The sequence below is a fragment of the Capsicum annuum genome, chromosome 9 (assembly GCF_002878395.1).
Source record: "Capsicum annuum cultivar UCD-10X-F1 chromosome 9, UCD10Xv1.1, whole genome shotgun sequence".
Classification (NCBI taxonomy): Eukaryota; Viridiplantae; Streptophyta; class Magnoliopsida; order Solanales; family Solanaceae; genus Capsicum; species Capsicum annuum.
Window position 1 is genome coordinate 13,883,675 of NC_061119.1, and position 25,054 is coordinate 13,908,728.

At 34.0% G+C, this 25,054-nt stretch overlaps 1 pseudogene; it reads right to left on the minus strand.

Annotated features, from left to right (window-relative positions):
• Nucleotides 1–11,868: 11,868 nt before the first annotated feature.
• On the minus strand, nucleotides 11,869–21,819 carry LOC107841640 (annotated as a pseudogene).
• Nucleotides 21,820–25,054: the final 3,235 nt, after the last annotated feature.

Sequence of the window (25,054 nt, forward strand, 5' to 3'; positions counted from 1 at the left end):
CGGCCTTGAACTCCGCATGAAAACCATGTTCAACCAAAGGTTCTTCAGGCTGAGGGGCTGACTGATTCCCGCTTCTTCTTTTAGGAGGCATGTTCTGTAGATGAAAGGGAGAAACGAATTAGACTGAGAGTTTAACTTTGATACTATGCTCACTGGCACGACATGAATACTGAAAGAAGGGAAACTGTTCCTAAAACACCTCATAGCCTCTTACATATAAGTGTGGTGCACAACATACACATGTATAAGACTCTGCTAGATATGGCTTTTCAGACTTCCTAGGATACTATTGAACCTTAGGCTCTGATACCAAGTTTGTAACGCCCCGAATCTGGTACTTGGAATGCTACACGGTGCCCATGACCCTGAAGGACCACAAGCTAATGCATGACTGATATTTACAAATTGAGCACTGAATAATAGTAATAACATCATAAATACGAAAACATGAACTGAAAAGCCATAAGGTTCAATACTAGTACATAAATAAAAAATATGGTATAACAATACTAAAATAACTTAGATAATTGTTTGAACATACTGTAGTCTAAAAGCCTCTAAACTGTCTGAATAAGGAGTTGATGGGAAATGTCCCCAACTAACTCCAACTACTAAAATAAACTAAAAACTGGAAAAGTAATGTGATCATCATATCCTCTAAGGATGAGGACCCACTGCTAACGCTGATCGCTGAACTGGGATGCTACTGGTTCTCTGGAGCTCGTGCTTTTAAACCTATGGTATAAGACACTATAGCACAAATATGTCAGTACTTTGAATATACTGGTATGTAAGTGAGGTAGGCTGAATACAATAGGTTCATATGCATGAACAATACTAACTGATTGACTAACATGAACGTGAGAATACATACATCCATGGGTAACTATAACTGAGATCATGATAGTATCGGACACTGAGTTCTAACTACTGAGTCTACTAACATTGACATCTGAGTCACTGATGAGTGAAAAATTGATACTGTATTACTAAATACTGAGGGACTGATACTATGTTACTGATATATGGATAGCTGTGTCTGACAGTTCTGATTATGAAGAACGAGTCTGGTTGACTGTATCTGGCAGTCTTGAAGTTGAATGCTAATAACATAAGTTCTGATAACTGATATAACTGATAACATGAGTGACCGTATTTGACAGTCTTGAACCCGATGGAACTAGTTGAGTTCTGTACTGTATCTGAGTAACTGAATCTGAGATCAGTCCTATCTAGCGGGTAATCTCTACAACTAATGATACTGATACTGATTGACCATAGTTGAGATTATTCCTGTCTGGTGAGTGATCCCGGGGTCTATTTATAATGATAAGGATTAACTGTATCTGACAGTCCTAAATCTATATCACTGAGCTGAATTAACTATATCTAACAATCCTGATTCTGTAACTAAAATTGTGAGATGTATTCATCTAACCGAAATGCCCCATACTAAGCTAACTGGGGTCCAACCTATAACCCCAGTTGGGAGGGTGTCGGTACTGTGCCACTGGTAAAGACAATTGTTGTGGAGTCAGTCCTAATCTAGCGGGTGACCCCTGGGATCAGTTCTACACATTTAAATGCGCTAACGGGTGATCCCTGAGTATGTCAGTCCTATCTAATGGGTGATATCTCATACCTACTCTGGCTACGTAGTTTTGGAACTTAGGGATTGCTTCTAGGGATCTCAGTCCTATCTAGCGGGTGAGTCCCCATCCCTAGGCTCGCTCGGTGCTGAATCCTACTCCCATTTGAAAGACACTGAACTGATTAACTGAACTAAGCTGATTAACTGAACTGAGCTAATTAACTAAACTGAACTAATACTAGTGGTATTGTCTAGCGAAGCTAAACTAAATTTACTAAGTTTTGTTGACTGACAGAATGTACTGAGTTCTGAGGACTGACTAAGAATACTGAAGTTACTAAGATTACTGAGCTACTAAAATTACTGAGATTTCTGAGATTTCTTGAGTCACATGACTGACTGATTTCTATGGATCATAGCTTGACAAAAGAGATCGTGAAAACATGACATGGCTCTAGGCACACAGCTAAATGTTTGGGTACAAGTACCCCCAGGACTCGATAAAACAAAACTGACATAGCATGGGTTACTTGAACACATGACCAACAACACAATTCATAATTCATATATTGAAACACTTCATCAAACATGTGATATGCATAAGCTTGTACATATATGGGGATTTTATGATATCATACTAGTTGGGCATTGTTCCTTCATCTAGGCATTTAATCATACACATGGTAGGCGTAGCACATGTAGACAACATTATACAATAATTAATCATCATGATTCATCTCTAATTTCATCATCCTAGGGTTTATTTATAGGTTCACATGAATATACATCTACACAAATCAATTCCATATAAAATTGATCACCCAACATGGATTTGAATTCAATTGATCATTCTCAACATAAACAAAACAAACCTAATATGAAATTCATAAAGAAATCCATAAACTTAAAATTAGAAAAGAGATTATCGAGCTTCATGGATGAAAGGAGTCCATGAATGAACACTACGCATACCTTATCTTATGATTCTATGAAGATTGATGGAGAAATTCTTGAAATTTGACGGTGAATTCCCTTGGAATTAAACCTTCTATGAAAACCCTAGGGCTTGTTCTTGAGATTTTTTGAGACTAATTGAGTATAAGTTACTGAATTATGGAAAAATCTCGTGTTATAAGGCTTATATAGGGTGGGAAATTGACCCTTTTAACCCTAGGACACGTATTTAATTTCTGAGAAAATTTCCCAATTTTCATGCTTGGTACGACTCACCAATATCGCGGAAAGTCACTAGAAAGTGACAAATGGGAAATTGCATGGTGGCGCAACGCGGAGCTATCGCGTTGCCACCTTGTCTACGACTTGGAAGTTTGGCACAATGCGCCACTATCGTGGAGCAATACTGGAAATTGACAATTTCCATTTGAGCCATCTCTGCGACACACTGAAGGCTCAGGTGATACACTGTATCACTAAAAAGGTTCTAATTCTTCGCCCGGGTGTTGGATTTGTGCAAATTTGGTATCAATAGAAAGCTTATTAAATTTTTCACATGAAAAAAAGTGAAAATATTAAAAATACCACGTGTACAAAAGTGGATTCATCTTTCAAATAAAGCTTCTAACATTCTTTGGAAAATTTTCAAGCTAGGAAAAGTACGGGTATTACATGTACTTGGATCAGTGAGCTGATCAAGCACAGAAACCATTTTTTTTATGTTGTAGAATCATTCTTAGGGATAATGTAGTTGATACTTGCGCTATTTATAGATATACGGATCAGTGATGGCTATTTGTAACCCAAACCTTCACGCGATTATTTGACAGCATACCCTTTCTCTATCATCATCCTTTGAGTAGGATTTAGACCATGGTTTGACCCTCTTTGTGCTTCAAGTGGGAGCTTCTTTATCATAGAGGATTCATCAATATTATATCCAGTTTTTACCAATAACTTATAGGTGTTTGGGTCAAAACTCTTATTTGTACACTTTTTAGAAAATAGTGCGGATCAAGATTAGATGACTTGACAAAACCTTCCACCGATCTTGAAGGTGACTTGATTACATTAATTTGCTTAATGAGAAAGGCCAACCCTCCTAACATTTTTTGCTACAGTTCAGATAATTGTACTTCAACCTTCTTTTCCTTTGGGACATAATAGATAATTAGAGTCACTTTCTTACTTGACAATGCCGCATTGATCTCGGGTACCTTATTCGCATTAGAAAATGTTGGACTCTTTTCAACTACCAATTTTTCCTTTTCCGTTGCCTTATCATTCTTCCTTATAATGTCAATCTTCTTTATAGGAACCACATCACCAATATTTACCTCTTTTTGGATGTGTTTCTTCAAGTAAAATTTTACATCTGCAAAATGGGTTTCTGCTCCAGTAAAAGGCTCATTGTCAATAACTACCTTTTTTTGTACTCCATTATCAAAGTACTTAAAGCATTGATGGTAGGTGGATGTGATCACTTTGTTATCATGTATCCATGGCCTTCCCAATAAGATGTTATATGAGGTCTTTGCGTAAATCACATACATTAATATGCTTGAATACATATCTCCCATGTTGACTTCCAGTTTGATAAAACCTATCGCTCTTTGCCCCCCTTGATTGAATCCCTGAACCATAAAATGACATTCAGACAATTTATCCTTCGAGATTCCAAGCTTCTTTACAGTGTGAATTGGGAGAATATTAATGCCAGAACCATTATCTATTATAATTCTTTTCACTTTGTGCTCGCACACGTAGCCAGCCATATACAAGGAAAAATTGTGTAATGTGTCACCAAACAAGAGGTCATCATCAGTGAATATGATCTTTGCATCACAAGTGTTCAGTTCTTCAGAAAGAGGATTAACGGGTTCTTTATCTGAAAGGATTAAAGGCAATCACGAGTCTCCTGTTGTTGTCTTTTCTTTATCAATATTGCAACATGAGGCCTTGATGCCAATATAAGATATTTCTTCACGAAACCAACTCGGCAAGAATTCCTCCAATGGACTGGGTAATGGGGTTTTGGACGATAATTCTTCTCAATTTTCATCTTTCTCACATTTTTCTCCGCCATTTTCCTTTGGGGTATTTTGACTATCTTTCCTCTTGTTGCTTGTTTGCTCGACTGCTATCGTGAGCTCATTTTACAACATTTTCATCAAGTCACCAAGATCCATCCTTCATCATCAGTGTGCTCAATAAGGGGTTGACTTTCTTCTAATGATTTCTCTTGCACTATTACTCCATTCATAATAGGAAGAGGCAATGGCCCACTAACATCAATGGGTTCAATGTCACCAAATTTAATCATCTTTTGTAAGGTGAAATTAGGACATCATCACATTCATGTACTTCAACCAAGTTGCAAAGAAATATGGGATCAAGTGAACCAAAAGTGACCGATACTTGATTTGAACTTTCCTTCTCATCTTCGAGCAGTATCTTTTCTTTGCGGGCCAAGTCCATGACTTTTTCCTTAAAGATAAAATATTTTTCTTTGGGATAACCCAACAATCGATAATATTTGCAGTAGTTTAGATCACCGGTCCCTCCAGCTTCATCTGGATGCTTTATTTCAGGTAAATCAAAGAGTTTATATGAAAGGAGTTCTTCAAAAATTATTGGGACATCTGAGTCCAAAAATAGATACTCTTTTGCTTGCATCTACTTTAAAGTCAACTTTTTGCTGGCATTATTCTGGAAAGATGTGGTTTTCACACTTTTCTTTTTACTTAGCTTTGTGGTGACCCTCAATGGTGCGGCATTAACATTCATCGCCTCTTTACTTTTAGATTTTGGCACAAACTTGCCCCCTTTCTTCACTTCTAGTTTATCTTTTCCTTTTCGGGGCTCGTAAATAGGTGGTCCTTGATTTCCACTTGAGGACAATGCTTAACTCCATATCATGAGTGCGTGTAGCAAGTTATTCAAATGACTTGGGTTTGATGACCTGTAGGATGTAACGAAGTCCCCAATGCATTCCTTGAATACATATTTCTATGCTAGAAGCCTCACTAAGTTTGTTTTTACAATTAAGACTCGCATTCCTCCATCGATTGATGAACTCAATGACGCGTTCATCTTCCCATTGGCACATATTAGTAAGTTCAACCATACTTACAATACATCTCGTGCTATAGAAATGATTGAGAAATTCATGTTCGAGTTGTTCCCAACTATCAATAGAACCAGACTCGAGGTCAGTATACCAATCAAATGCATTTCTTTGTAAAGAGCGCACAAACTGTTTAACAAGATAATCTCCATAAGTTCCAGCATTTTTGCATATTTCAATAAAGTATGTAACATGTTGCTTTAGGTTTTCCTTACCATCAAACTATTGAAATTTTGGAGGTTGATAACCTGCAAGCATCTTCAATCCATCAATTATTGAAGTATATGGCTTAGCATATGTGAGAGATGGTTTGGAAGCAACATCTTACTTGTCTTTAATGGTTCCAACAATAAAGTCCTTCAGTTGATGAATTGGGATTAACCCCTCATTAGATACTTATAGTTCATCAGCAACACGTCTTTGTTTTATAGATGAGAATCCTTTGTTTTGTTCCATCGCACGCTTCCCAGATGCTTGGCTTGAGCCTTTCTCTATAACTTTTTCAACTCTGTCTGTCAACTTGACAATTCGATTATCTAGATCTTGCACATATTTTGTTAGGCTTTCATTCAACTTATTCAAACTTGCAACCTGTTCTTCCACAGTTGATGTGTTAGTCACTATTACTGGGATAGCCATCGAAGCTGAAGGATTAAAGCATGGATTTTTCCTCAAACTGAAATCTGAGTAAAACAGTTCATGCAGAGTAATTGGAGAAGACATAGTGATCAAAGCATGATCATCTTCATGCATGGTGTGGTCCTTAGTCTTAAATGGGTTGATTCGAGCTAAAGTCTTCTCAACGATCTCAGTGATATTTTTACCTTCTTCCAACTCATTGGGAAAAAATCTTGCCCCTTTAAAGACTGAAGATCAAATGCAGGAGCTGATATGGATGACACTTCAAGTGTTTGTTGTCCTAGTAAGTTTGCTTTGTTCCTAGTAATGGAACCCACACTTTCCATGGTAGCATCAAGTATGTTATCCACTTCTGCGGAAAACTTGGAGTCGGTACCCTTAGCAACAACAGATTTGGAGTAAAACTTCTTGGATGCCATTTCAGTATTCTTAAATAAGGTGATTAATATGAAGAGATAAGAGGTAGAGAAGGTCCCACTGGGCATGCCAAAATTTATAGACGATAATTTTTCTAAGTCAAGAAAACAATAATCGAGACAGAAAAATTGCAGCAACAAAATGTAATATTTTATTTCAAGTGTAGTAAGTGTTACAATCTTTATAATAATCCTCTAATTCTTCAAAGTAATATGAACTTGGACTTGAACTTGATTTGAATTCAAGGGCTTGAGTAGCTTGATCTTGAATCTCCGTCTCTGGACTTGAATTTGAATGTTAATTCGTCACAAACACTTGGATAGTTGCCTCGAATGATGAATATGAACAAGTAACTTGATCTTGAAAAAAATTTCTTGATCTTGAGCTTGATTGTTTGAAACTTCTAACTTGCAGAGAAATTATGGTTTTTGATCCACAAGCTCTCTTCTTACCTTTTGCTTCTCAAAAATACTCCTTTTGTGAGTTATGAGGACCCCTATTTATAGTTGGAGGGGCAAGGTAATTGTGTGATTTGATTGGTTGGTTTAAAATTGATCAGTCACATTCTTTTGGTGAAAAGCTCTAATTTGATTGGCTAGAACATGTCACCTGCACACGTGGCATAATTTTAGTGGCTCATTTCATTTAATTTGGATTGCCACGTAATATCGACACGAGTCATACTTTTAGTGGCTCATTTAATTTAACTTGGATTGCCACATAATATTGACGTATGTCATATTTATAGTGGCTCATTTCATTTATCTTGGATGGCCACATAATATTGACATATGTCATGCTGTCAGTGGCTCATTTCATTTAATATGGATTGTCACATAATATTCACATATGTCATGTTTTTAGTGACTCATTTCATTTATCTTGGATTGCCCCATAATATTGACATATGTCATACTGTCAGTGGCTTATTTCATTTAACATGGATTGCCATCTCATATTAAATTAACCTCACGTATTTGTGATTAGATGATTAATCAAATCATATTAATCTTATTATTTGGACTATTTCTTGAATTTAATATAATCCAAGTAAACATATGAATTTAAAAAAAATTCATATATTTAACTCTAATTATGGCACAAATTAAGTCCTATTAACGATACATAGTAACAATATTTTATGATTAGACTAATGGTTGAATACCTCTCGAAGGTAAAAAGAGCAAGATCAAGGGGATGACTTATTCCTTGTTGACTAGGAATTTCATTAATTTAGTACTAGGCACAATAAAGCAAGAAGTCATTCTGCTCCATTCATCTATTTTGACTATTCAATTTTTAGTTTTAGGCCTCCTCGAATTTACTCCATCTCATTGTTCGAAATTAAGTTTCTGGGCCTCCTCAAGTCTACTCGATCTCATCGTTTGAAATTAAGTTTCTGATCGATTTAATTAACTAAATTAGATAGAAAATATTTATGATCAGAGCTCTCGAAACTATTCCAAAATCACTTTAGTATTCGATTTTTATTGGATTAATGTACAAAGTGTGACTCTTTTCATTAGTGTCTAATTTGAAGGGTCATTAACATAATAATCATATACAAATAAACACGATGAGATAAAACATAGTAGGGGTACTGGGGCAGTGGTATCAATTTTGTTACAGCCACATTTATGAAAACATCGGTTACAATATTAACTTCTCTAATAATGTGTTGCACAAGTGACCCTCTAAAATTATCAAGTAAAAGTCTCCATTTATCTAGGATATGTGTACGTGTAAAGACTCAGTTGGCTCAGCTAGTCCAAAGACATTTTTAAATTGTGTGATATTGTTACTTTGAGTTAAATTCATACGATTTTCTCCAAAAGGCCTCACTAAGAGATCTTACACCTTCAATTATCAATATGAAACTTTTGTTCGCACACCCAACTTATTCAGTTTGGTGTTGGGTTCGAAATCTAGAAGACATCATGTGTAAGCTAATGTTTGCAAATCATAAAAACAATATTCAGATGAAAAGAAAAACATAGTACTCAAATATGTTATTAATATTGTTTGATCAAGTGACCTACATATTGAAAAACATAAAACGTATTGGGAGAAATCTCTCCCTAAATAAAACTATGTGAGAACTACATTATGAATATTGTTGTGTTATAAGTTGAGAAGAAGATCTTCTATTTATCTATAATCTATAATCTATAATCTATATCTATATCTATATATCTATATAATATATTAAAAATATGAAAACCCTTAGAAAAGTGATTTGAACTTTTTACCCTTCATTAAAATACTATGCAATAGACAAAATTATCTTTTTACTCTTTTTAAATTATTACTTAATTATACTTATTATATTTTAAAGTAAAGAGTTCCAAAACATATGGAAAGTTTTACAAATAAGAGTATTAAAATATATAGTAAGAATTGCTAAGAAAATTAATATTTATAGATTTGTAAAATATACTATAAGAGGAGGAGAGAAAATTAAAAAGTACTACAAATTTTTCGGCTAAAAAGGAAATAAACAAATACACTTTTTTCCGGCTAAACAAGAAATACATGTTAATGCCTATTAAGGAAAAGTTAAAATTAAGCAAAGTTCAAAAAAGGAAAAAGAAAGAAAGCAAAAAAAAAAAAAAAAAAGTAAAAAACGTATTATTATTCTAATATTGACAAATAATAAATTAAAACCAGCGAAGTATGTTATTAAATTTATTTCTTACCTGTTTTTGTAGTTTGGAAAACCTAATTAAATTATTTTCCTAATAATTAAGGGTTTGAAACCAACTAAAATAATATATTAATTTTTCCTTACTCGAGTTATGTAATTTAGGACTTTCAAATCAATTAATATTGTATATTATTTTTTTCTTATTTAGGACTTGTAGAATTTTTGTCTTGATTTTCTTATCAAAATTAAGTTTTATTTTTTCTTGGAAAGAAAATAAAAGTAATCATAATTACTTTTATTTTTCTAAAAGGAAAATATAATTATTTTTTTTTCATATTTGGCTAACCTCTTTCGTCGAGGAAAGGTTTTGAACATGTATAAATAGAAAAAACCCCTTCTCATACCATAACACAATAACATCCTCAATGTAGTCATTAAAGAGTCTTTGTCTATGGGGAGATTTCTCCTAATAGGTTTTATGTTTTTCATATTAATTTTTTTATACGTAGAGCAATTGGCCAAACCATATCAATAAAATAATTTTTTTGATATTGTTTTATGTGTCGTCTGAATTATGTCCGCTATGATTTGCAAATTATAAGCTTCCGCTTTATTGATATTGTTTTATGTGTCGTCTGAATTATGTCCGCTATGATTTGCAAATTATAAGCTTCCGCATGACGGCTTATCAATTTTGAACCCAACAGGACTCTTTTATACATTGAGATAGAAAATACCAATATCGTAAAATTCTGAGGTATGCTTCTAATCCCGAAAACTTTTTTTCCTTTGGTGAATTCTCAATTTTCTTTTTCAAGATTTCCTTCAAGATATTTTTTCCTTCACCATCGATGTTTATTCTTCTATCATATTATTTTTCTTTCGTCATTGATATTGGTTCTTGTAATATAATTAAACGTGCACGTGTGATAGAATAAACCAATTATGGAAGAGATTTTTTTTCAATAAGACAACATTTTCTACTAAGAAAATTTTTTCTACGGAAAACCAGAAAATTCTCGACAAATTCTAACATTCAAAAAGAGGTGATGTTCAATTTATTGGCCAATTGCAATCCATGCAATATTATAACAAGCAATATTACTTGAATAATAGAGGTAGAGGTAAGGTTTCTAAGAAAACCATAAATTTCTTCATATTTTAAAGATATTATTATAAGCATCATCTACATTAAGCATGATAACCAAGTTTGAAGTTTTTTCCAAAAATATTCATAATTCTATTAATCTAAATGGGAGAAGTCTAGAAACAGCGTTGAAATTTTTGTAAGTTTTCGTTTATCGCAGGGCCAAAATTTTGAACATAAAAGTGGTTGTGTTATCACTTGTTCCTTGGTAATTCTAGAAGATATTGTTGATTATGTTATAAAATAATTTCTCTATCTTCTAAGGTTGAGGTAAGATATGCATACATACTATCTTTTTTCACAACCTATTTATGGAATTATACTGAATATATTATTGTTATTGTACAAATATACATACACACTACCCTCGATTGAAATTTACACTAAATAGATGGTTGTTATTATACAAATATACAATATATAGTGTATACTATTGGAAATGATCTTCAAGCTAAATTTTAAACAATTTGTTTCTAATTAACGATAAAGTTTTTATGTTCTTCTAATCGCCATTCGAATGAACTTTGACTCGTGATGAAGCTTTTATATCTTCAAATCACTATCAAGTTCAAACAGAGTAAAATAAAAAATGTTTTAATCTCCAAAAATCAAAATACAGATTATTTAAATTCCTTAGGATTGTTGTTTTCTGAGTACAAAATCTGCATTAACAATAAAAACTTCAAACACAAGTTCAAACAACTGATGAACTATCAAAATGAAGTTCGAACTACTTTTTGGGGAAATAGAAAAACCATCAAGAAATGAAAGAAACAAATCCACCGAATTCATGGAGTGTTATTAAGAAATTCATTCCCCTTAGGTACCCAAGGTTAATAAAATATATCCTCTCAAGATAAAATGATTCACTTCAGTAAATAGTGGTATCTCAAATTTGTCGAACTACGAACTCACTCAACGCTTTATAAATTACACTTGAATTTTTCAAGAAGAAGAGAATGTATTTACTCCAAAATTTTGTACTTTTACGTGAGAAAATAATCAGGCATTTATAGCCAAAAGGGGGTGCTTTCGAAAGGAAGTAATAGTTCATGAAAAACTATACCATTTTGGACCGTCGGACGATAGGGTCCACCTGCGCCTGCAGGTTGCCTTTTATATTAAAAAAAAAAAAATTTTTGTCCCACCTGTAGACACCATCTGAGACCGACGCATGTCGCACTTCCTTTTTCAAACAGTGCCTCGAAGGGTCACATACTTCGAGGTGCGTTGTGATATGCGCTCGCATATTCTTGAGTGCATCAGCAAATGGAGAAAATTTTCTTGTCAAATTTTTGAATTAAAATATCATTAATTCTTATAATTTTAAATGAATTTTAACAAAAAAAAAATAAAAAATCTCAATCCATATCCGGAGACGAGTGAGCGACAATAACGATGACGCGAGGCTTGCCTTCTTACCTTACTATCCACGTGAAGACATACTTCTATAATTTAATATGAAGAAGTTCTTTCCTCTCACTAACATGGAAGAACACTTCTTTTCTTGAAGTGAAGAATTTTTACTTTCTCTCCATTTGCTATTCATCTTCATCACTTAGAACCCAATGGTAGTTAGATTAGTGGTTATCTTAGCAGTTATGCCACTTATTGCTTAGTTGTCATGAAGTTTAGAATTTAGATATTTAAGCACAGTGTAGATATTTTCTGATGGCAAAATCCTCATGTATATATACACACTCAACATAAAAACAAATCAGTTTTTCATTCCACTATTATGTGATCTTCTTTCAACTCGAGATTCTGCATTTCACTCTGAGCTATTCTTTGCTAATGGAGTAAGGTTAGCCTAAGTTTTGACAGTATATGATGCGAGAATAATTTTGATTATTTATGTTTGTACGTTCATACAATATTCAATCATCTTAACTTCAACAAATAAGCTAACATATGACTTTCCACATTGATCAATTTGAGAAACTTGTTTATTCTTATGTGTATAATTCTTCACTCAGAGCTTGATTTAATAATATTGATATTTTCTTACAATGAAGGGTAGCCTTGGAGTAACTGGTAAAGTTGCTGTCATGTGGCCAGGAGGTCACGGATTCAAGCCTTGGAAACAGCCTTTGGCAGAAATGCAAGGTAAGACTGCGTACGATATACCCTTGTGGTGAGGCCCTTCTCCGGACACCGCGCATAGCGGTAGCTTTAGTGCACCGAGCTGCCCTTTTTTGATATTATCTTACAAACCATATACACTGTGATTCGAAATGCACGTGCAATGAACATGCTGAAAAATTAATATAAGTTTCTCGTTATTTTCATTTTTCATGAATCTTTGAGAAATTTTCGAGCAATCCTTCCATTAGCACCATGGGGATAGATTCCACCAGGCATATGCTCATCGCCCGTTGTGTACACAATCCTGGCAATCTCTTCTGGAGTTCTGAAGTACGCAAGGGAATAATAGTCAGCAGATGTAATGTTAGTTTCAGTTCGATTTTCTGCCCCGAGTCACACAGGACAGTGATGCCTTCGTCTTTTATTCCACACTTCCCCAGTCGATGTCTCAAATTAGAGATTCGAGCCGTGAAATCAGCCACTGTATGTCCATAAGGATGTACTTCATTAGCTCTTTCATAAAGGTACATACGAACAATTGCATCTTGCTCTGCCTCTGCTCCTAATAGTCCTGCCACAAGCTATGATTGAAAAAAAGAAAATGTCACCACATATATTGACCAAATATATAGACTAGACACAAAATTATAAGAAAAGGAAAGACTTTGAAACATGTGGTCTAAATTAAGTAAGTAGAAATTTCAGTGACTATAAATCCTTTTATTAAGAGTAAAATAAAAGATTTGAAATTAAATTATTACTACTAAATATGAAAAGAGACCATTCTTTTGAAAATTTAATAAAAAGGAAAAAAACATCACATCAATTGAGATGGAGAAAGTAAGGTTTTAGATCACACAATCAACCTTTGATTGAACTAATCACAGATCTCTCACCCTTGTTGTTTAGGTTCTAAAACTCCATTTCTAGTTGGGGGTTTCGATCGATTAAAAGAAATGTGGTGCGGAGTTATCTATCGATCAGTTCAGGCAAGGGAGGGTGTTTGAGTAAAATAGAAGAGTAGCAGATCACAGTTGACTTAAAAGAATGATTGAAATCCATAGGTGCAATCCGTTGTTGTGATTGGAGCTACAAGCCTGTCTATGGATTCAGCAAATGTGAATAGCTTTGATTCAGATCTTATTTTTATTGTTGAAATTTGCGTCAAATATATTTATCTAGAATTCAATAAATTATTTTTTCTAGAATTCGAAACACATAAATTCAAAATCTTAGTTATACGTTCAAAGAGAGCTTGTTTTTTTTTCCCTCTTACATGTTTCGAGGCATAGCCTTTGAGATTGGGATTCATACAAACATAGCCATTCATTCCAACATATGGTATAATACAGCAAGATAGCATGTAGCTCAAGCTATCTTTATATGGATCAAATGGGGGCTCCAATTTGCGTCCAAATGCTGCATCAAATATTTTCCCAATGTTTTCAGAGCTAAGATTCAGTAAAGGTCTAGGAATGCTCCCCGTTACTGTGTCAATTGCCCTAAAAACAAACAAAACAAATTGGTATAACAAAAATATTAATAGCATGCATACTATGAAAAAGCTTATAATATGGGAGAGATCATCAGAGGATATTAATACTACTTCCATTTCAATTTGTAGTTTGATTCGAAGTACGAGGTTCAAACTAACTAATGTTAGATGTGATTCGAACTTAATAAATAAGAATTCAAAATATTTAGAAAGTATTTGAAAAAGAGCTAACTGTGAAAAACACATCTAAATTATTATAATTTTTTCTCTAGTTTCATACCTCAACTTTCAATTGTTTTCCTTACCTAACTAAACTATAACTTCCTTTGTATTATAAAATACACATTGATGTTGAGTTGGCCAAATATTTTTTCCCAATCGACAATAGGTGCATGTCGACCAACTCTATATCGATGTGTGTTTTAATACAAAAGAAATAATTGTTTAGATAGGTAAATGGAACAATGAATAGTTGATGCATGAAAATCGCGAAATGTAATAGTTTAAGTATGCGTTTGACCATTAACTCTTAAAAAATAATTGAAGAAAATATTCTGATTATTCAAATAGTAACTAAGAAACGTAGATTAAGACGGAAGGACTACCTTAGATGACCAATTTCTTCATTGCCAAATTCCTTGATGATGTTGTGTGTGAGTGGATCAAGATTTGCTTTTGGGGCACCAATTGGAGGGGGACCTCCCTTGGTCAAATATGGTGCCATAACATCTAAACCATGTCCATAAGAAGCCCTCAGAAAATATTCTGCTTCCCAGAATTCCAAGTTTTGTGCAAAATGCACAGTCTGTCTTCTTTGTATACTCGGATTTCATCTTTTGGGTACCCTGACTCACAAATTTTACTTGGATTCTATAGTTGTATTAAAAATGAGTTAATGGTCAAAAGCACATGTAAACTATCACTATTTCACAAGTTTTATACCTCAAATATAGTTGTTCCCTGTAGTTACCTATCTAAACTATCACTCTCTTTGTATTAAAACACACCTTGATACTAAGTTGGCCAAATATTGTTTCTATCTCGACAACGGGCACGTATAGGCTAACTCATCATAGAGGTATGTTTTAATACAAAGAGAGTAATAGTTTGGGTAGGTACATGGAACCATAGATATATTGAGATATGAAACTCACGAAAAGATGATAGTTTAGGTTTGTTTTTGACGATTGACTCTTAGAAAATTCATTAATTGATTATGAACCCAATAATCAAGAAGAGCGAAGACTTTAATGACAAATTTAGAATTCATAAACTTCAAATCCTATCTCCAACCCGACTGAGATCAAAATTTGGGTAAAATCACAACTTTGAATTTGGAAAAGTTGATATTAACAGACAGAAGGCCACTTGCTGCTTCTTCAACTCCATAGAGTATGATAACCCTTTTTAAGAAACTAGCAGTTTAAATGAGTTACTCATCAAATAAAAAAGGGACAATTTTTCACAATATGCATACCATTCTACATAAACACTATGCATCTATTTTTCATTATTAAAAGATGAGGAAACTGGTCTGAAATATATTCAAACTTTGATGAAATTTGCTGTAACACGTATAAATTTTACGGGATCATATGACCCTCCTAAACTATTTATTAGCGCATTCCACTGACATTTATTTGTACTAAACTCTTTTATTTAGTTATTAATAACTTTTATCTATTTATTAGCTTATAAACATCACTAAAATACACTAATAAATAGTCTAGGGAACATACATTACTAAAGAAAAAAAGGGAAAAACCGACCACCATTTTTCGACCACAAAATCAACCAAAATTTTTGGTTGAAAAAGTAGCGGTAGCTTTTTAAAAACCGACCACTTTTTAAAAATATATATTCATTTTTAAAATTCATTATTATTTTATTTAAATTGAAAAAAAATAGGAAAAAAAAATGACCACGCATGGTCGGTTTTTTATTAAATTATTTTATTAATTTTATAAAAAAACCGACCACGTGTAGTCGATTTTTTATTAAATTAATTTATTAATTTTTTAAAAACCCGACCAAGTGTAGTCGGTTTTTTATTAAATTAATAAAGTGATCGGTTTTCTGCAAAACAAAATATAAAAAAATCGACCACATGTGGTCGGTTTTTCTGAGAATTTAAAAATAAAATAAAAATGAAAACCCAAATACTGCATGCAACCACAACAATAATATACAACAGTAACCAAAATGAAAATACAACAACAACAAAAAAACAAATGGAAATTTTCAAAAGTGTATAACACATACAAAATGTCCAACAAAGGTGAGTACGAAAATACTACAACAATAGTTTCAAACAACAAAATGTCTAAATTTAAAATACAAGACATACAAAAATAAAAAACTAACAGTCATCATCATCGAATTTGTCCTCGTCTTCCATATCATCATCCGTGCTGAAATCATCCAGGGAGCCTAGACCTTTTGCAGCCTGAACTGCATCACCAGGACACCGAGGAATAACCCCCCCAGTCTGAATGAAAGAACTGAACTACTGCTGCAGCATCCTGATTTGTGATGTTGTTGCCTCCTCCGTCTTCTTCTGCCTCGCAATCTGTTCAGCATACCTTTGTCTCTGTTCAGCAAGCTCTTCAGTGAGTTGAAAAATCGTATTTTGTAGGCTTACAATGGTTTCTACATCAACCGAAGAGCTAGAGTATGCAGGGCCGGACGAACACCTAATATTATCGCCAAAAAATTCAGTGTGGCATCCGTAGAAATTCCCTCTATTTGCAGGACCCGAAGCTTTTGTCCATAACTCATTCCGTACATGCTGGGGTATTGGGTCACCCTGACTTTCAGGAGGCAGAATACTACGATACTCACCAACAAGACGCATAAATTCGTCCTATATTCAAGGTAAAGTTAATACAAATAGTCAAAAATACTAAAGTTGTTATAATTGAATAATATCAACTTTGAGAAAAAGATTCATATATTCAAAATTTATTTCTTACGAGGAAAAGTTTTGTACGAGGTTCAACCAAGACATCTTCATCAGTCAGGTTTTTTTTCTTTCTCAGATGAGTCGCCTAAAAAATCTCATCAGTTGGTAGTTCCCTACCCTTTTCTTTTTCCTGCATATGAAAAAATTATCAATGTTCAAATAATAAAAAAATTTAAATAGAAACAAAGAATTAAAACTGTAAAAGTTACATACCAATTTTTCCTTCACAACAAGAGTACTTCTGGCACCCGCAGTATGTAGGGAGCCACCCTTGGATGATGCCCGGGCTCTCTTTCCTTTTTCTCTCAACAATTGGTATTCTGGGCTATTCTAGTGGCGCTGATACAGTGGCCATAAGTGATCAGGTATCCACTTAGGTTTTACCGATTTCTTTTGAGCATAATCCAAGAGATCGTTAAATCTGCCTTTGTATCTTTTGAAAAAGTTCTTCTTTATAAGAAATTGATTTGCATCATCCCACTAGTAAAATTTCTACAACCAAACTATAATATTCAATCTTGTGTTCAAACAAATTGTTAATAAGTAGCCGATAAGTTAAATCCTTACCTTAAATTCTTCAAACATTCTCTCCCTGTCAAGTTCTGGAACCCTTTGCCAGCTGGTCCACTAGTCGTTGAAGTTTCGACTAATGCATATTCGCTCCGTTTTTCCAACTCCAGCATCCGGCCTAAACTTACAACACAAGATCAAATAGTAATTCATCAGGAACAATAAAATAGTAATGGAAAAATGAGTAACGTTATTATATTTAGAAATCTTACCCTCTCACAACTAGAATAATATAAATCCTCCCAGAATCATCTTTGTCTCCTGGCTGCCTAGTAAATGATGGTGGATGCACTGGCGTGGGTGGATCTGAAGCACCAGATGGAGTGCCTCCAAGATGAAGATCCGACAACCCAATAGATCCAGCAGAATCACTGTGCGAAGCTGCGTGACTGCTACAGGAGGATATCGATGATGGTAGATGTCTGGAGAGGCCAGCGGCCATCCGATAGTACTATGCTCGTGGTGGCATGGTCATAGGAGCAGAATGGGTCGGTGTAGACCCATGTAGTAGCCCCACATGCATAGGAGTAGGTATGGAATCCTCGGATGACCTAGAATATAAGGCTCGTGCTGGCGCGTCAGCAAATCAACCCTCAGATATATAACACCTGTCGGTCGTCTATAAGGCGGAGGTTCTCTTTTCTTTTTTGGTTTCATAGTATCAACTAATTTTCCCTTACCTTTGTCACCTTTGCTTGACATCTAAATTATGTGAATTTAACAAGTTCTTAGTTCCTACAAAATGAATATATAAGAAAACATTCCAAGTAACTAATGTTAACTTACTCATTCACACTTCAAATTGCTCCAACAACACGAGATATAGACAAGAATATTTTTATTACTATATAAATCATGGAAAAGTGGAAACAACAAACTTAAACAGTATATTACATATCAATCTTAAATAAGAAACATAAAGGTAAATATATAGTACAAAGCAAAAGGACATCAATACATAATAAATTTAAGATGTATAACTAATCCTCCTCTTCTGAAGACTCTCCACTAAACCATTCACCCTCTTTGGAGGTTTCCTCATCTCCTACCCTCTCAGCCCCTTCTTCCACAATATGAACTTCTTCAAAAATATTTTTCGGGTGATTCAAACCATCCACTAATTCAACGTCCACTAGCTGGTGATCAATCTGCATTTCATTTTGATACGCAGTCTCCAGCAAATTCTCAACTTCGACCCGCCCTATAGGCCTTGTTTTGATTACAGCCCACCAATCATACTTATCATTGCGTAACGGATAAAGAGCATAAAACACTTGTTTAGCATTTTGCGCTAGAACAAATGGATCGTAAATAGGATATGACCTATTGTGCTTCACTTCAATGATGTTATGCTCCTTATATACTCTTGTGCCTGCTGTGCTTGGATCAAACCACTTACATCGAAATAGGACAATTTTTTATTGGGAAACCAGCATACTCCAGTTCTAAGATCTCGTGTATGATGTCAAAGTAATCAACATCATCATCACCCTTAACCCAAACACTACTATTGTTTGTTTTCCTTGACCTGGAGTGTTGTTCAGTGAAAAAATTAAACCCATTTACTTTGTATTGGGATATTGTATTAGCTTCGACTGGACCCAAAGAAATATCTCTCAAGAGATTATCGTATGCGGCTGCATTTGGTGAATGGTGTACCTAAAAATATCATACATATATATATTTTAGTTGAAGAATGTGTAAATGTTTAAACTTTGTAGAAACATTAATAAACTGACGAACCTCATTTTTAAACCATGATGCAAAGGATGCATACACTTGATTTTTGTGGAATTGAGTCTTAAATGAACTGAACATCCAACATAGGATACACAATTAGTTTCTTTAAGGAAATGAGTAAACAAACAAGATATGTTTAAATTTGAATCTTCTTACTTTAGAAAGGGCTCAATTTCGGGGAAATTCAACAAGATATACAAAGTTGTTGATTTCCGCTTTGTGGGAGTGAGTCGGCGAGGTATGGTATTTTTACACTTACAACCAAATTGATTGAAAATTGATATCCGTTGCAAATGAGGCTCATTCACATCGTCCTGATGATGATTCCATCGGTTCTTGAACAAACAACTTCATCACGAAAGTAGTATGGACAAAATTGAGAAGTTTCTCTTTCAATATATGCCTCAACTATAGAGCTTTCCACCCTATGTTTGTTTTTGGGACCCGTTTTCAATTTTCTAATTGACCTGTACAATTTTAAGGTTAGATGTTTAGTATATTTAAAAAAGATATGTATGCATTTAAATATGTTGCAAATGCTTACCGCTCAAATGGATACATCCACCTAGTTTGAACTGAACTGCCTAACCAAGCTTCGTGCACAAGGTGAATGAAAATATGTTCCATCACATCGAAGAACGCTGGCAAGAAAATCTTCTCCAGCTTGTTGGTGATAACAACAATATTACTTTCCATTCGGTCCAGGTTTTCTTCTGTTAATGTGGTGGCGCATAAGTCTTTGAAGAACAAACTGATCTCTGCTATTGGTTTCCATATGTTTTCAGGTAAACCAATAAAAGCAATTGGAAGTAATTGCTCCATAAAATATGACAATCATGGCTTTTCATTCTATGCAAGATTCTTTGTGTCATATCAACCCTCTTTCCCAAATTTGAGGTATATATGGGCATCTTCAAACTTTGAACTAACTCACATATTTGATGTTTTTGGTCTAACTTGAATGTAAAACTAGGCTTGGTATTAAAAGCAATACCATTGGGCCCCTGCTGTAAGTGTAATTCTCTGCGGTTGCAATATTCTGGTAAGTCAAGTTTGGCTTTAGAATTATCCTTTGTTTTGCCGGTGACATCCATAACTGTGTTGAACAAGTTGTCAAAGTAGTTCTTCTCAGAATGCATGGCATCAACATTATTTCTAAGTAAAGTATCTGGCCAATATTCTAACTCCCAAAATATACTTTGCTTAGTCCAATTATGCGAAACGTCATATCCATCAAGCCTATACAATCGTTCCTCGCTGGCTTTAGGCAAATCCTGAACGATTTCCTAGGCGTGGACCATCATGTTCCCTTCTATTCCTTCTGAAGGCATTCTTGAGTTTCCTAAATTCATGATCAGGTGGCAAGAAACAACGATGACAATCAAACCATGAATTTTTCCTGCCATGTCTCAATATGAAAGATTTTGTTTTTTTCCATGCAGTTTGGACAAGCCAGATTTCCAGTGGTCATCCACCCCGACAACATTCCATAAGCAGGAAAATTATTAACAGTCCACATTAGATATGTATGCAGATTGAAATTCTGTTTAAGAGAGATGCCTCATATTTCAATGCCCTCATGCCATAAAATCTGAAGTTCATCTATCAAAGGTTGGAAGTACACATCTATTTCATTTTTTGGATTATGCGGGCCAGGAATAACACAATTCAGAAATATATAGGGACTAGTCATCAACATTTCAGGAGGAAGATTATAAGGAGTGATAAATACAGGCCAACATGAATATGGCGCACCACCAACTGAAAAAGGAGAGAACCCATCCGCACATAATCCCAATTGAATATTTCATGGCTCAGTTGCAAAATCTGGATAAGTTGCATTAAAATGCTTCCAAGCCTCTCCATCATATGGATGACACATAACCCCAGGAGGCCTTCTATTTTACTATGCCATCTCATATGAGAAGCTAAGCAGTAGGAAGCATACAACCTCTTCAACCTTAGTATAAGAGGTAAATAATGCATTGCCTTAATAGCAATTTGCTTCCCAGTAGAACCACGCTTATATCTAGGGTGCTGACAAAACTTACAGAACTCTAGGTTAGCATCTCCCTTAAAGTATAACATGCAGCCATTTTCATAACAATCAATTCTAACCGAGGAGTGACCTAACTTTGACATCAATCTTTTTGCCTTATAGAAAGAATCAGGAACCTCCACAACCTCCAAGCCGGGGTGAACTAACTCTCTAATAAAGTCTATAATTGAGTCCATTCCTCCTTCCGCAATATTCCAGTCAGATTTAATAATTAATAATCTAATAGCAACAGACAAACGTGAGTGCGAACACCCGTCAAAACAAGGATGACTAGCAGCCTGTAATTCTTCGTAGAAATTGCCCTCTTTGCTATTAGGAACATTTTCAACATTTTTCCTAAAGTCAACCCCGTGTTGCATCCCAAATGCATCGTGCACTATTTCTGTCATCCTAGTATCTTGATATTCAATATGCCCTACAGACCTACTACTTTCTCCAACAACAAAGTTATTTTACGCAACATCACCATGAATACCCGCCAATCTTAAAAAGTCCTTGTGAAACCCCATTCTATAAAGATGTTCCTTTACATCTTCTTCACTTAGAAGATTTATACCATCACATCTAACGCAAAGACACCAAATAATCCCAAAACGTTTCCAAACATCAAGTGTCTTAGCATGTTCAATAAATCTTTTGACACCTTCAACAAATTCCTCCCTAATACTATTCTATTATCATTGTTCCGGAGATATATCCAACTATAATCAGGTTTCATCTACGCAATCAAAACAAAATAACATTCAAAACAAAAAACTCCTTTTAAAGTCCCTACACTTAAACTTTTTCAACCAACTAAGTCTAAAAACAAAACAACATTCAAAACAATAAAATCCCATTTAAAGTCCCTACACTTAACCATTTTCAAGCGACTAGTTCACCTAACAAACCACATTCAAAACATTAAAATCCCATTCAAAGTCCCTACAATTAACCATTTTCAAGCAACTAAGTCACCTAACCAACAAAAACACAAAATTCTCCTTTAAAGTTCCTACACTTTCACATTTTCAAGCAACTAAGTATCAAAACAAAAAAATCTCCTTTAAAGTCCCTACACTTAACCATTTTCAAGAAACTATGTGTCAAAACAAAACCACATTCAAAAAAAAAAAATCCTCTTTAAAGTTCCTCCACTTAACCATTTTCAAGCAACTAAGTGTCAAAAGAAAACCACATTCAAAACACAAAATTCCCCCTTAAAGTTCCTACCCTTTCATTTTCAAATAACTAAGTCTCAAAACAAAAAAATCCCCTACAAAGTTCCTACACTTAACCATTTTCAAGCAACTAAGCGTCAAAACAAAACCACATTCAAAACATAAAATTCCCCTTTAAAGTTCCTACACTTAACCATTTTCAAACAACTAAGTCTCAAAACAAAAAAAATCCCTATAAAGTTCCTACACTTACCCATTTTCAAGCAACTAAGTTTCAAAACAAAACCACATTTTAAAAAAAAATCTCCTTTAAAGTTCCTACGCTTAACCATTTTCAAGCAACTAAGTGTCAAAACAAAACCACATTCAAAACATAAAATTCCCCTTTATAGTTCCTACACTTAACCATTTTCAAGCAACTAAGTCTAAAAACAAAAAAATCCCCTATAAAGTTCCTACACTTAACCATTTTCAAGCAAATAAGTTTCAAACAAAAAAGTCCCCTTTAAAGTTTCTGCACTTAACCATTTAGCAACTAAGTGTCAAAACAAAACCACATTCAAAACACAAAATTCCCCTTTAAAATTACTACACTTAAACATTTTCAAGCAACTAAGTCTCAAAACAAAAATCTCCTTTAAAGTCCCTACACTTAACCATTTTCAAGAAACTAAGTCTCAAAACAAAACCACATTCAAAACTAAAAAATTCCCTTTAAAGTTTCTACACTTAACTATTTTCAAGCAACTAAGTCTCAAAACAAAAAAAATCTCCTTTAAAGTCCTTACACTTAACGATTTTCAAGCAACTAAGTCTCAAAACAAAAGCACATCCTAAACAAACAAATCCCCTTTAAAGTTCCTACACTTAACCATTTTCAAGCAACTAAGTGTCAAAACAAAACCACATTTAAAACACAAATTTCCCTTCAATGTCCCTAAACTTAACCATTTTCTAAACAAAACCACATTCAAAATAAAAAAATCCTCACAATACAAGAAACAAGCAACAACAAGACCAACAAGATGTCAACAACAATGCCAGTGAATCGAACAAGGCCTCACACGGCTTCACTAGACTTTAATATGAAGAATAACAAGAAGATAACAACAATGCTAGTGATTTGAACAAGGCCTCACACGGCTTCACTAGACTTCAATATGGAAAATAACAAGGTTTCATTATAACAAATTAGAGAGAAGTCAACTTACCGTAGCTTGGCCTAAATTAAGGTGAAAGAGATAAGCGGTTACCGAAAAAATAGCAAAGTAATCCTTTTCCTGAATTCGGATTCTGTCAAACGGTAACATCAAATTTCAAGCAACCCATTTTGCTAGAAGAATTAAAAAAATTTGATCATCACTCAAAATAACAAAAATCTTGGCATCCTTATTTTCTCGTATTTTAGCTTAAAATCACCATACACAAACCACCAACATACGAAAACCACAATGGAGTATCAATAAATATAAACCCTAAATTACTTGCTATAATTGAAAGGAAATTACCAACTAAAATTATGTAATGAATCATAATAACTAAAATTGAATCTTCAACTAACTAAAATGAAATTTCTTCAACTAAAATTGAATCTTGAACTAACTAAAAGAAAATTTCTTGTACTAGAATTGAATCTTGAACTAACTAAAACTAAATTTCCATTACTTTTTTAACTTTTAACTAACTAAAATTATGTAACGAAGCATAATATTTAGAACAAATATGAAAAATATATACTTTGAGCTAACTAAAATTACTACCAAAGAAATTTTAGCTACTAACAAATATGAAAAAAATATTTACTTTGAGCAAACTAAAATACATACTTTAGCTAGTATCTAACAAGAAAAATAAACGGTTAAAGGATATTGGAAAACATATCTTGTCAGCACAATTCTTTGACCTTTTTTTACATAATATAAACAAATTGGAGATATATAGGGTTCACATTTGTTATGGTTCTGATTAAGATCCATCAAATTACATACTACAGCCATCAAACTTGTAATAACCACTTCGTCTAGCTCAATCTCTCTTAAAACACATCAAAGTATAAATTCAATAATAACCGTGAAGTAGCAACACAACTTACAAGTATCCCTTAATGCTTCAGAACAGAGTTGACCCAGAAGAGTAATCCTCCCAAATCACTAGCAGTCACTAGTATCTTCAGAAGAAAGCTTTAAACTCTGAGAAAAGGTAGCTTAGTTAGACGAGAAGAGTAAAATAAGCAAAAAAATATAACAGATACACATATTGTTGAAATTACAGTAGAGTTAGTTTGGACCGATGATTGGTCGATCAAAATTAACATGGATAAGGAAATATAAAGAACGGAAGGGGAGGATAATGAAGTTTGATTTGGACAAGTGCATTGACATGAAAATGGGTCGCGGCTGTGTAAGAGCATTTTGTGTAGGTATAGCTTCAATATTAGGGTTTGAGGAGGAAGAGAAGAGCTCAC